Source organism: Schistocerca serialis, chromosome 4 (genome assembly GCF_023864345.2).
Source record: "Schistocerca serialis cubense isolate TAMUIC-IGC-003099 chromosome 4, iqSchSeri2.2, whole genome shotgun sequence".
In the NCBI taxonomy this organism is placed as follows: Eukaryota; Metazoa; Arthropoda; class Insecta; order Orthoptera; family Acrididae; genus Schistocerca; species Schistocerca serialis.
In genome coordinates this window covers 558424057-558437278 of record NC_064641.1, presented here as the reverse complement: position 1 = coordinate 558437278, position 13222 = coordinate 558424057, and the positions used below count along the sequence as shown (strand labels likewise).

The following is a 13222-nucleotide window of genomic DNA, read 5'->3' as shown; positions in this document are numbered from 1 at the left end:
GAGAACTGGGTGTCACCTCAAGAAGAGGCCGAGGATCGTTGCGCCACAGATGGTTGATGAAATCGCTGTTGCTATGACAGATAACGCTGCGCGCAATTCCTGATCGTCAGGTAGTGTGCGTGCTGTGTCATGACAGTTGAACATCCCATGGTCCACTGTATGGAAGGTGCTTTGAACCCTTATCAAATGGTATCCATACAAGATCCATATCATACAGCATCTTACACCACAGGACGCATAGTGACATACTGACTTTGCTCTCTGCTTCCTTTCAAGGATTGAAGTTGACCATCCTATGGACAGAAGAAGTTTATTTTTCTCTGATGGGTGAGGTGAACACACAGAAGTGCCGAATGTCGGTATCTTTACCTCCAGTCACTGTGCATGAAGTTCCTCTCTATGGTGAACATATCGCCGAATGGTGTGGCTTCATGGCTACATTCATCATTGGCCCATTCTTTTTTGCACAAGTTGGCGCTCAAGGACCAAAGACTTGCTGTGTGACTGGCCAGTGTTGCTGCAATATGCTTCGCCAGCATGTCATATCCACCCTCAAGGAGAGAGACGCATTGAACGCAATAGTTTTCGTGCAAGATGGAGCCCCATAGTTGGAAATGATCGAATTATCAGTCGATCGTTTCCAACTGCTTGGCCGTCATGATCACCTGATCTCACTATGTGTGATATCTGGTTGTGGGGCTACCTGAAGGACAGGGTTTACCAGGGAAACATTCACACATGTGCTGATCTAAAGCGCAGCATATTAAGAGAGGTAGCCAGCTTACCTATGGACATGCTTCATTCTGCTGTGCAGAATGCAATCCTGCTCTTTCAGACTCTTGTGGACACTGATGGGCACTGCACCAAGCCCATTTTTTAGCAGTTATGGTACCAGTATATAATGGTATGATGTACTGTAGCAACACATTAAAAGTGATTCAATTGAATTAATTCTGCATTATTTCTCTTCCCAATGTCCTTGACATTAATACTACTTGTACAGTACTCAAATAGTTTCTCTACACAGAACACGCTATTTTTCAGTTCCTGTGTCAAGTTATACGAAATTTAAATGATAGATTATCATTATACGATATTTTCTAAGACTTCTCATGTGTTCTCTTAGATAAGCTCAAATATTGCAGTATCAGAGAATATTGCTGGTAACTGGTTTTCATCAAACTAAGTGGATGAGTGCTTCAGGATGCAGGGCATTGCCAGTGACAAATGAACAAATCCAGGAAATGTACACAACGAAAGGACATTTTCAGACTGGGTCATAAGTACAACAGCTGTATCACAGGGATCAGTACTGAATTCATTATTGTACTTGTGTTATGTAAATGATGTCTCATCATATATACAACAAACTGAAATAGTTCTCTTTGCTGACGAAAAAAGTATCGTAATCAAGACCTGAACACATGAAAATGTGAATAATTTCTTTCTCAAAAATTAATGACTGGTTGACTGCAAATGAAGTGTCACTGAACTTAGATAAAACACAATACACGCAATTCAAGGACCTGGGCATACCATTACAAGTAATGAATGATAGTAAATCATAAACGATACATACTATTCTAAATTCTTAAATGTTTATATTAACAAAAAGTTGAACTAGATGTTGCATGTTGTAGTACTGTAACTTGCATACTGTCAGAGCATGGAAATAGAGCACATGAACACTCATGCTCCAGTGTATCCACCAAATCTACACATACAGGTCGTTGGTAGCGAATACAGCTTACACACAGAATAAAAGTGGGATCTTCCTGCCAGCTGGGTGTCATATCATCATCAGTCACAGCTCGTCCACATTGTTCAGGTCAGTGGGCCACTGGGGCGTTGACTGCTAGAGTGTACATATGCATCACGTTGACTGTGGCTATGAGTACTAAACATCTGCTCACCCTGATGGCTCCACATCCCACCACCACTCAGCCTGGACCAGATCCATTATAAAATCTTGTCAGCCGTGGGATTCACAGTGTTCCTTTACCCATCACTATTCCTGAGGAGAGAATTTGCAGGAATTCGTTTGTGGTATCCATACAGGGAACTAGTGCAACACCGATACAGACACTATTCTCCCTTTGAAGCACTTCTCTTTGGCGATTGAGTGGAGCGAGATCCAACAGTAAAGGTAGTACTGCTGCAGATACTGGCTTTGCTTGGTGTGCATGTGAATGGCAGGTATGGCAAATTTTTAATAACTAAAGTAACTTGATAATCAGCTCAGGACGTGGATTTGCTGACTGCTATAGTCCAATGACGTTCAGAACCTCAGCAATTAAAAGCAAATGGCGACAATAGAAGTGATTTGGGTTAAGTAAGTAGCAGCCCTTGAAGTATAACTTATGGAACCACAATGGACTCAGCTGTAGTCAAGAACTTTTCTTCAATCCCAACAGTTCCAGTCCTCTGTAGCAGGTTAGATGACGACGTTCATGTGCTTTTTAGTAAACTGGAAAATGCAGCAAGTTTAGAATCCTGGAGTGACACAGACAAATTAACAGTGGCAAAACTGTGAATCCAAAACGATGCATTCGATTTACTTACATTTGATACCACGTGTAGTCATTCAGCTACCTACAAAGAATTTAAACAAGCTCTTGTACAAGAGCAAAAACATAGCATGGTTTTACAGGGAGCATCTCCACAGTATGCGTATTTTGGATGGGGAATCAACTGGGCATTTCGTGGATCGAATTTGGAAAGTTAATGCTAACATATATGAGATCAGTGAGAACTATTCGCACAATGAGGCAAAATTCTTTGCAGCTGGACAAAGGTCATCAGACACGTTTTTCAATGGGCTACAGGGTGAAGGCGGCCAAGCAGTAAGATTGCCACATTGCGAGACATTTGAAGAAGCGATACAAATGGCACATCGAATTGTTGAAGAGCTATGGAGACCGCAAATTGATCGCCAACCAGATCATTGTGTGTTCGAAGCTTACTCAGGAACCAAGGGTGACCATTATTGAACTATATGAAATAAAATCGTCATAACTTCTGAACGGTTTGCGTTTGGACGTTCAAATTGCGTAGTTGGCCGCGTGGTATGATGGGAGTTAGCATGCGCTGTATGATTTGGTTTAGCAACGAAACCTACATTCATTTGGATGGATTCGTCAATAAGTAAAATTTGCGCATTTGAGGACTGAGAAACAGCATTTCGCGAGCGAGAAGTCTCTTCACCCTCAACAGGTGACGTGTGTGGTGTGCAATGTCCAGTCACGGAATAATCAGTGCAATATTCCTTGATGGCATGGTGACTACCATGTAGTACGTGAAGGTTTTGGATGATTATTTCATCCCTATTATCCAAAGTGACTCTGATTTTGACAAGATGTGACAAGGTAAGTAATTTATTGTTAACAGAGCCATCAGTGAGCGGCGACTTGCTAGATCAGAGACAGAGCTATGTAGCGAGAACTGTCAGAGTCGTTAAAGAAGACTCGAGTGGGAAATTACATGTTCCATTAAGCATGGCTATGTGAGTAATGCAGGGGTAGAGATACCATGAGGAACGGTTGCGACAGCACTGTCAAACGTAGATTCACAAGATGTGGTAGAAGTAACTACCAAGGAGCAAGATGTACATGAGGTAGATTATTGTTCACCTAATGACAGTCTGAAGAAATCAAACCAGTCGAGCAAGAACTGGTTACTAAATTATAGTATTTATCACCTGAGGAACAGGAAATAATTTCACCAGTGTGACTTAGTTACTTTGATACTTTTCAAGAACAGGATAATCCTCTAGTAACCACCTAGTTCAGTATAAGATACTTGTACTCAGAAGAGGAGGCATACCCATTGCTCAGCGACTGTACAGAATTGATTGTAGTCAAGAAGTCTTAGTTTTAGAGATGTTTAAGGAACAGTTGAAATCGGGTTTCACTGTACATAGAGGACAATTAGATCCATTCTGGATATCATCCACAGCAATTGTAAGAAAAACCACCTACAATAGAATAGAAGTACAGGTAATGTGTCAATTACATGAATATGCATGCTGAAACGTTACTGGATATTCATTGCCCAATTTTTTTCACTCCTTGTATTATCTTGGTTTGAGCAAAATCTTCTCTGTAGGTGACCTAACCAGAGGATACATCCAGTCTAAAACATCATACACCTACAGTGTGTACAAGTATAACCATCTTCCTTTTGGTCTTCAGAACACACCAGCAATATCTCAATGTCTTATGGATACTGTACTCAGAGGATTGACATTCACTCAGTATCTGGTTTACCTTGACAATGTCATGACACGCAATAACTTGCTGAAAGACTATGAGCCATATTTGAGAGACTGCACACTTTCCCTATCCATTTCAAAATAGCACTTTGGTGTACCTAAAGTAGAATATTTAGGATCTTGGGTAACCACAGATGGAGTACAGCTTAACTCAGAATTGGTAGAAGCTCTGAAGAACTATCCATAATTGATGAATTTGAAAGAATTGTAGCCATTACAAAGCAATGAGAATTTCTACTGTCCATACATTCAGGCATATGCTGACATAGCACTACCAACGACTCAACTTCTGAAAAAAGGAGCAGTTTTTACTTGGAGTTCACAAGGTTCCAATTTTACTTTCAACTTACCACAGAAAGTACGAAAGTTACCGAAGATTGACAAGTTAAGGACAATGCTATCTCATCCAGAGGTGAATTGCCAACTGGAAAGAATTCATTGAATTCCCATGAAAATGAAAAGTCACTACGTTGGCAGTAAACACCACATGTACTCAGCATTTATAACACAAAGATCCACACCAGCACACAACTTAGTTCTTATAAAATCAGCTATGGCATGTGAATCACCTAGCCATTTGACCTCACAGCATCAGCAAAAGACAGCAGCAATGAACACATCAGGGACTTGGCCAGAAAGCTACACGAAGATAGAAATGCGTAAAGAGTTGAAATCATCAGTCATTTTCCAAGAAAACTACTCAACATGACCACGGAGCTGTTATAGCTAAATGTTGTGTTGGAGACTCAGTTTATTTGGGAAATCCACTACTGAAGAAGGGTCACATCTGGAATTTTAAACTGTTTTGGAGAGGATCTAAAAAGTCTTTGAAATCATCTCCCAGCTTACATTAAAAGTCCATTTGCTGGTTTACTCTATCATAGCACATGTTAACCGTGTAAGACCGTATTTGAGCAGGCCAGGTACTGAACCAGCTGATGAACCAGAAAAACGAACCTGAGGCAGCCCCTGGAAGCGGCTGAGATATCCACAGAATATGCCAGGTGATGAAAAGCCAGTGACTCCACTGTTCTATGCAGACAAGCCACGATGCCGTCAGATGAATCAGTGTGCTGCCACGAGCAGCGCTTTGACTCAGTATCTACTGTGCCTGAGACAGTGCTTAGCATGTGCTAGGTTTGTATAAGCACTTATTGATAGTCCACAAGTGTTTCAGTGCGCGTGTGCGGAAGTAATAAGTGTGTTCAACTCTCGCAACAAGCTGATAACTGAGTCAAACGTTAACATTGCCGTTTCTTTCAGAGAAGCTTTTAACTTCCATAATTTCATTATCTTATGCTTAAGGACAATGAATATTGTTTTGCTCAGACCAAAAGTTTTTATATTGAGTTTCGTCTATCTGTTATGTCCGCAGCGTTCGCGCTTCCTGCGCACAGATCCCAGGTTCGATTCCCGGCTGGGTCAGGGATTTTTCCTCCCTCATGATGACTGGGTATTGTTGTGTCGTCTCATCATCATCATTCATCCCAATTACGGTCGGAGGACCTTGCCTAGTACAGCAGTGCGGGTCTCCTGCATCGCCCCCTACACTCCTCGGAATACAGGACCTCATCATCATCATCATTTGTCTGTTAGAATCCTTCCTCATAAATCTTGTGCTCTTTTTGGGCCATAAACAAGTATATTAATAGCTAGTGATAATTTAAATTTATTTTGAAGTACAACTGAAGCGAACCAGAAGAGCAATTCCAGAACACACATGAATTCTTGAATCTTATTGAGTGGATTTCCGACAACCATACAATATGGGACTCAGAAATCATATGGTGCCATATTGGGGTTACAGCTAAAACGCAAGTTAAAGTAACATTTACAGCCTACAAAAGTGAAATTGGTCGCTTTTTAGGTCTTTTACCCTACAATAATTTCTTTAGATATAAGTGGGTGTGGTTTGGTTTTGGTTTTAATATACTCTGAACTGTCTTTGGGCTCTCAGCTAAGAAGGACTTGGTTGAAGTGAGTAACAAGTTAGAGCAGATAGGAAACGAATTACACTGTAATACTGCAAAATATTCTGAACCTTATATGTAGAAACCAAATTGTACCTAACTTTCATTTCTGCAGTATTCCACAATAATATCTATTTTTTGCAGCTGATGAATTCACACTCAATTTTACTTTAATGGAACAGACGAACTGTAAAACGAAACAGTACAAGTGATAAGCACTAGTGGAAATGATTTGAATTTAGTGCATGCTTTCAACAGTCTTGATCAGTGTCAAGAAGCCATGAAGAGTACTGTTACACTCAGGCTTTCAGATGGGTTAACAACGGCTTTATTACTCATTTTCGTATGTTTTTATCGACTTAATTTCTTACAACTAAAGCGGCCAAGGCCTTCTATGGCTCCTGAGCTCAAATCTGTTACTGCAGTAACATTGTGGTTGACTTGTCACGTACTACGAATGAAGCATAACGTTTCAAATGTGTGAGCACATCTATACATACATCTACATCTAGTTGTATACTCCGCAAGTAGCAACGTACAGTGCATGGTGGAGGATACCTTGTAACACTGCTGGTCATTTTCTTTCCATTTCCACTCCCAAATACAGCAAGGGAGAAACGGGTGTCTTCAACTGAAGTGACGAAAGTTATGGGATACCTCCTACTCTCGTGTCGGACCTCATTTTGCCCAGGATAGTGCAGAAATTCGACGTGGCATTAACTCAACAATTGTTTCAAAGTTCCATATAGAAAAGATTTTGCTATGCTGCCTCTATAGCCACCCATAATTGCGAAAGTGTTCCCAGTGCTGGATGTTGTGCATAAACTGACCTCTCGCTTATTTTCCATAAATGTTCAATGCGATTCACATCGTGCAATCTGGGTGGCCAGATCATTCAATTGGCCTAGAATTTCTTCAAACAAATCACGAATAATTGTGGCCCAGTGACATGATATTATTGTTCAGGGGCATGAAGTTCATGAATGGCTACAAATGATCTCAAAGTAGCTGAACATAACAATTTCCACCCAATGATCGGTTCAGTTGGACAAGAGTACCCATTCCATTCCATGTAAACACAACAAATACCATTATGGAGCCACCACCAGCTTGCGCAATGCCTTATTGACAACTTGGATCCATGGCTTCATGGGGTCTGCACCACACTCGAACTCTACCATCACCTCTTACCAACTGAAATCGGGACTTATCTGACCAGGCCACGGTTTTCCTATCATCTAGCCAACCAATATGGTGAGTAGTAGGGCAAACTGGAAATCAGCACAAATTTGTTAGTGCGGGTTGCCTACATCAGGGGCAAGTATGTACTCACAGGCAAAGCTATTGTTCTCTTTTGACTGACAGGCAATGACGCCCTGGGGATAAGCCTTCCATTTCATTGACAAGTCCTTAACTTATTGATCCTCCACCCCTCCCCTTCCCCATCCTCCTTCTAACCCCCCAGGAAACCACCAAACCACCACCCACCCATACAGATAGACTTTCAGGACTGAGTTATTCCAATAGCCCCCTCTCACTCTTATCAGTTTGATTGACTACTTAGTTAAATTGATCAATTAATTAACCTCTCCCCCTCTGGTAAACCTCCCAGTCCACCCCCTCCCCTCTCTCCTCCCCCCCCCCCCCCCCGCCCCCCGTACTGGGAAATTGGCGGCTCTGTGGCAGACAGGAAGGAACTCATAAGAGTAAATTCTAGGGTATATTGTTTATTTATAAAAAAATTCAGTTTGCAGGGGTTAGCTCTTCCTTGTTCATCATTCTCTGTTGTTTGGGAAGATGTAGGTCTTATAAGAAGTAATTAAATCAATAGCTTTTTTTATTCTGGCTGCGCAAGGAATACTGTGATGAAACACACATCACATGTAATTACACTGTTAAAAGTCATTCAATCACATAGCATGCGCCATCCACTGGACCACACAGAACGCCACCACACATACTGCCATGAGTCAGTTTATACCAGCGAGTGCCCGAGAAGCGGCCACCACTAGCAGGTGTCCGCTTGTGCTCCATGACTGACTGAGTGGATGTCTCACTAACTCTTGAAGGGGTCGGCCATTGTGGCCAAGCAGTTCTAGATGCTTCAGTCTGGAAACGCGCGACTGATACGGTCGCAGGTTCGAATCCTGCCTTGGGCATGGATGTGTGTGATGTCCTTAGGTTAGTTAGATTTAAGTAATTCTAAGTTCTAGGGGACTGATAACCTCAGATGTTAAGTCCCATAGTGCTCATAGACATTTGAACAATTTTTAACCCTCAAACAAAAGCATTGAGAAATTCCTATACAAACACGTATCTAGCCAGCCTGTCGAAATATCTACTCTTTCTCTGTTTCTTCTCATGTCCTGCTGGGCCTGAACGTGCCGTCAGTCATGGTCGGACAGCACCCCAAACAAAGCAGTGGTTACCCGGTAAACACCTGCAGAATACCGATGCACGCAAGAACTCCATAGATCCAAGACAAATGCCTGTTTAAGAATGGATTTCGCCATGGACTCTAAACTGCCATCTGTGCTGGAGAGAAAGGGTCTCATGACAAGAAATTCAATTGTATAGCATAGAATATACTGTTTATATATAAAATTTAATTTCTGAAGGCTGGATCACACTTTTATTTGGTGGGAAAAGAACGCATCCGACAACTACATGACTTAATTATGGAATTACGTTGTGGCAGATTGAAGGTATCGTCTTATTGGAAAAGTTTCCTGTATGCACTCAACTTGACATGCAAGGATCGACTGAGCTAGTGCACAGTGCCACCACCAGAGGATGTTCCAATCCCCTTACCCCTCCCACCCCTCCCCCACTCCTCCCAGAAAAAATTGTAGGAAAACGTCTCACTCTGTGCTGGAGAAAAAGGATCTAACGACTCGAAAATCATATCGAAGTCAATAATGTATTGAAACATATATTTTATTTAATCACTTTGTGGGAGACAGGGTTCCCCCTCTTGGGCAGACATTGTGACTGCACCCCCACACTCTTGCTCCCCATGACCTAATAACTGTTATCACAAGGGAATGGAATGAAGTGCGATGTAGTAGCCACCATTTAGGCTCTCCCGCGTGTGTGTCTATCGTCAGGGCGCCACCACGAAAGTCAAAACAGCCCAGTTTTCTAATTACAGATCACATTACTAAATACCATCGACCACGGCCTAGATATCGGCCTCCTTTGATCTCGCGGCCCCCAGACAAAGCATCAAGTGGCAGCATTCTGTTGATCAGCAAATTCCAGACCTGCTTCCTGTCTCTGTCGCTCCCAAAAAGCCACTCCATGCTTGTCTGTTTGAACCAACGTCTCCAAACATGAAGATGGAGATTTTCGTCTCTGCTCACTGTATTCCTATTGGCTAATGCTGGAGACATAGGGAAAGCTGACACAACTTTGATATCAAAAACTGAGTGAAATAATCCATTTGCACTATCCTGTCAAATTAATTGTTCAACAATTTACAGGAGTCAAATAGATCGCTTAAAATACTCACTTCCACCTTACAATAGTTGTTCTTCTTAATAAACGAAATATTTTATTAATATTTAATTAATATATTAATTAATTTAAACGTCGAAATATTTTCAACGTTTGAGTATCACACACACACATTGTGTAAATCAAGTAATGAAATTTCTGTCACAAATAGATCGTAGCATTAAATATATCCGAGGTCTTGTATGCACCCTCCTCCACCACAACGTTTCCACTAAACGTATCACGTGAAAAAAAAAAACCATGACGATCACACAAACTAGCAATCACGAAGCATGCACCACTTGTCATCGGAGACCACTCTTGTTCGCTGTGGTGCGCCGACGATGCCTGCCCACACCAAACGCATGCATGCACACAATACAACTTTCGAAAACAATAACTTGATGAATCGGAAATTTAATGTCGTGATTGGGTTTTTAAAAGTGCTATAGACTTCCTAAACTGATTCTCACCACTACAATCGGAAGGGGTGAGGAATGTTCTACTACAAGCCAGCAGGACAGAGTCCACTGCGTTGTATTCAGAAGCACTAAACGCAACTCACTTAAACCACGATCCAGTACGTAGTAATAAGCTGTGAAAGCTAGATGTCAGAGACAGCTGGAAACACTAGCACATCCTCACATCCTCCTGTCCCAAGGGCCACACACGGCGCCCCGCGCCCCAAGTACATTGCCAGCGCCAGTCGCAGTCATGGATACGTGTGTACACCAGAGTGCACCACCCCCGGCCATGGAGGACATCTTGGGATGATTTCAACGGTAGGAATATGGATGTTATCAAAACGTCCAGTGCAGAAGTCCAACATTTTGAATCTTGTCTCACATAACGCACACAGGTCCATTTCTGTCGCACTCACTGCCGGCCGGTGTGGCCGAGCGGTTCTAGGCGCTACAGTCTGGAATTGCGCGACCGTTACGGTCGCAGGTTCGAATCCTGCCTCGGTCATGGATGCGTGTGATGTCCTTACATTAGTTAGGTTTAAGTAGTTCTAAGTTCTAGGGGACTGATGACATCAGAAGTTAAGTCCCATAGTGCTCAGAGCCATTTGAACCATTTTGTCACACTCACTCAACACACTGGCCACTTCGTCAACCCTTACTGCCGCCGACAAGATCAGACAGCTAGACGCGTCTCTTGTACACATCAATGTCTGAGCTAATAGGGTACTTCCGATTGCCGACTCCTTGTGACCGCCCTTGCAGGTAACTTCAGTGCATGCGAAACAAGCATGTGCAACTTGGACATATACAGTATTTCTGAATAATCCACCCCCACATAGACCCACCAGCTTAAAAAATCTACTTTACCCAATCCGAGGCAGCGATGTTGTTGACCATACATGTCGGATTTCTCAGGCGAAATGTAGATTGTTGGCACTTTCTGGCAGATTAAAACTGTGTGCCGGACCGAGACTCGAACTCGAGACCTTTGCCTTTCGCGGGCAAGTGCTCTACCAACTGAGCTACCCAAGCACGACTCACACCCCGTCCTCACAGCTTTAATTCTGCCGGTACCTCGTCTCCTACCTTCCAAACTTAACAGAAGCTCTCCTGCTTGGGTAGCTCAGTTGGTAGAGCACTTGCCCGTGAAAGGCAAAGGTCCCGAGTTCGAGTCTCGGTCCAGCACACAGTTTTAATCTGCCAGGAAGTTTCATATCAGCGCACACTCCGCTGCAGAGTGAAAATCTCATTCTGGAAACATCCCCCAGGCCGTGGCTAAGCCATGTCTCCGCAATATCCTTTCTTTCAGGAGTGTTAGTTCTGCAAGGTTCGCAGAAGAGCTTCTGTTAAGTTTGGAAGGTAGGAGACGAGGTACTGGCAGAATTAAAGCTGTGAGGACGGCGCGTCAGTCGTGCTTGGGTAGCTCAGTTAGTAGAGCACTTGCCCGCGAAAGGCAAAGGTCCCGAGTTCTAGTCTCGGTCCGGCACACAGTTTTAATCTGCCAGGAAGTTTCATATCAGCGCACACTCCGCTGCAGAGTGAAAATCTCATTCTGGAAACATCCCCCAGGCCGTGGCTAAGCCATGTCTCCGCAATATCCTTTCTTTCAGGAGTGTTAGTTCTGCAAGGTTCGCAGAAGAGCTTCTGTTAAGTTTGGAAGGTAGGAGACGAGGTACTGGCAGAATTAAAGCTGTGAGGACGGCGCGTCAGTCGTGCTTGGGTAGCTCAGTTAGTAGAGCACTTGCCCGCGAAAGGCGAAGGTCCCGAGTTCGAGTCTCGGTCGGGCACACAGTTTTAATCTGCCAGGAAGTTTCATATCAGCGCACACTCCGCTGCAGAGTAAAAATCTCATTCTATATTGTTGGCGATTATACGAGTTATTTCGAAGATAGAAGAAATCTGACAATACACCCGTTTTCATGTCGCTAAAGTATCGTTACTTGCAGTGAAAATGCTGTGCAGAATTATGGTATAGACGAGTGGTTCCCAACAGGTGGTCCGCGGAGCCTCAGGGGTGCGCGAGCTATCCCAGAGGGGTCCGCAAGATGCTATTAGAATAAAAAAAATATATTACATATATTTAGTATCATAACAGATTTTTATTTTGGCAGCTTCCTGCATGAGAAGAGCTTTAGCGAACGCTAACTTCTGCGTCTAGCCTCTTCCTAGAGTCAACTAACACTAGCACACTCTAGCGCAAAACTAGAATTAGATAGAGGCAAATAGTTCTTCTGTATGCCGTTAGACTGCGGGCGCTGCCTCTTTGCAGCTGACAAAGACAATAATGAATATGTCAATGTTTTTTCTAAGCACCAAAAATAGAAAAAGTATAAAGAGACTCTTAATTTGGTTTTTTTAGGTGCTTGATAGTGTGATATGATAAGGTACCAATCATGCTGGATGAGGGGGTCCTCGAGAAAATTTTGTTGGGAACCCTTGGTATAGACGATATTCGCTCTAAGTATTCTTTCACTAAGTAGAAAAATATCTTTGCGTATCTGTCACGTCATGCATCACAGGACTAGAATATTAAACTCGTTTTTGGCATATGCCTAGTGCTAAGATCTACCACTGTCACAGGACCTTTGGAACTCTCTCTTAAGGTAACCAAATGTCTCGCCGCATACAAAGTCTCTTAAGGTAACATCACAGTGGAGTTTTAAATGTAAGTTTTATACTATACGTCACGTTATGAATTCAGTAACACATCTGATTTTATTACGACGGTTGTCTCTCCCTGTATAGATGGATGATTGAAATATCGTCAAAAGACATCGCCACAACGAAAAAAAACGCCAAGTGAAGAATCATATCCGTTGTCCCCTAGCCATCGCATGTCACTGATATCAAATTGATAGCCTTATTTATTCAATTGATTAAGAGAGTCACTTTGCATAGCGAATAATTTTTCTTTTCTGGTAGTCAGATTACACTCACCAAGTAGTTCAAATGGGAATCCCTGGAGGGAAGAAGATGTTCTTTTCGAAAAACGCTATTGAGAACCGAATGGTTCAAATGGCTCT

At 42.6% G+C, this 13222-nt stretch overlaps 1 non-coding gene across 1 annotated transcript; it reads left to right on the top strand.

Annotated features, from left to right (window-relative positions):
* The first annotated feature begins 11310 nt into the window (after positions 1-11310).
* Positions 11311-11385, top strand: Trnas-uga (transfer RNA serine (anticodon UGA)). Its single transcript has one exon. It is a non-coding gene; the product is annotated as a tRNA-Ser (tRNA).
* Positions 11386-13222: the final 1837 nt, after the last annotated feature.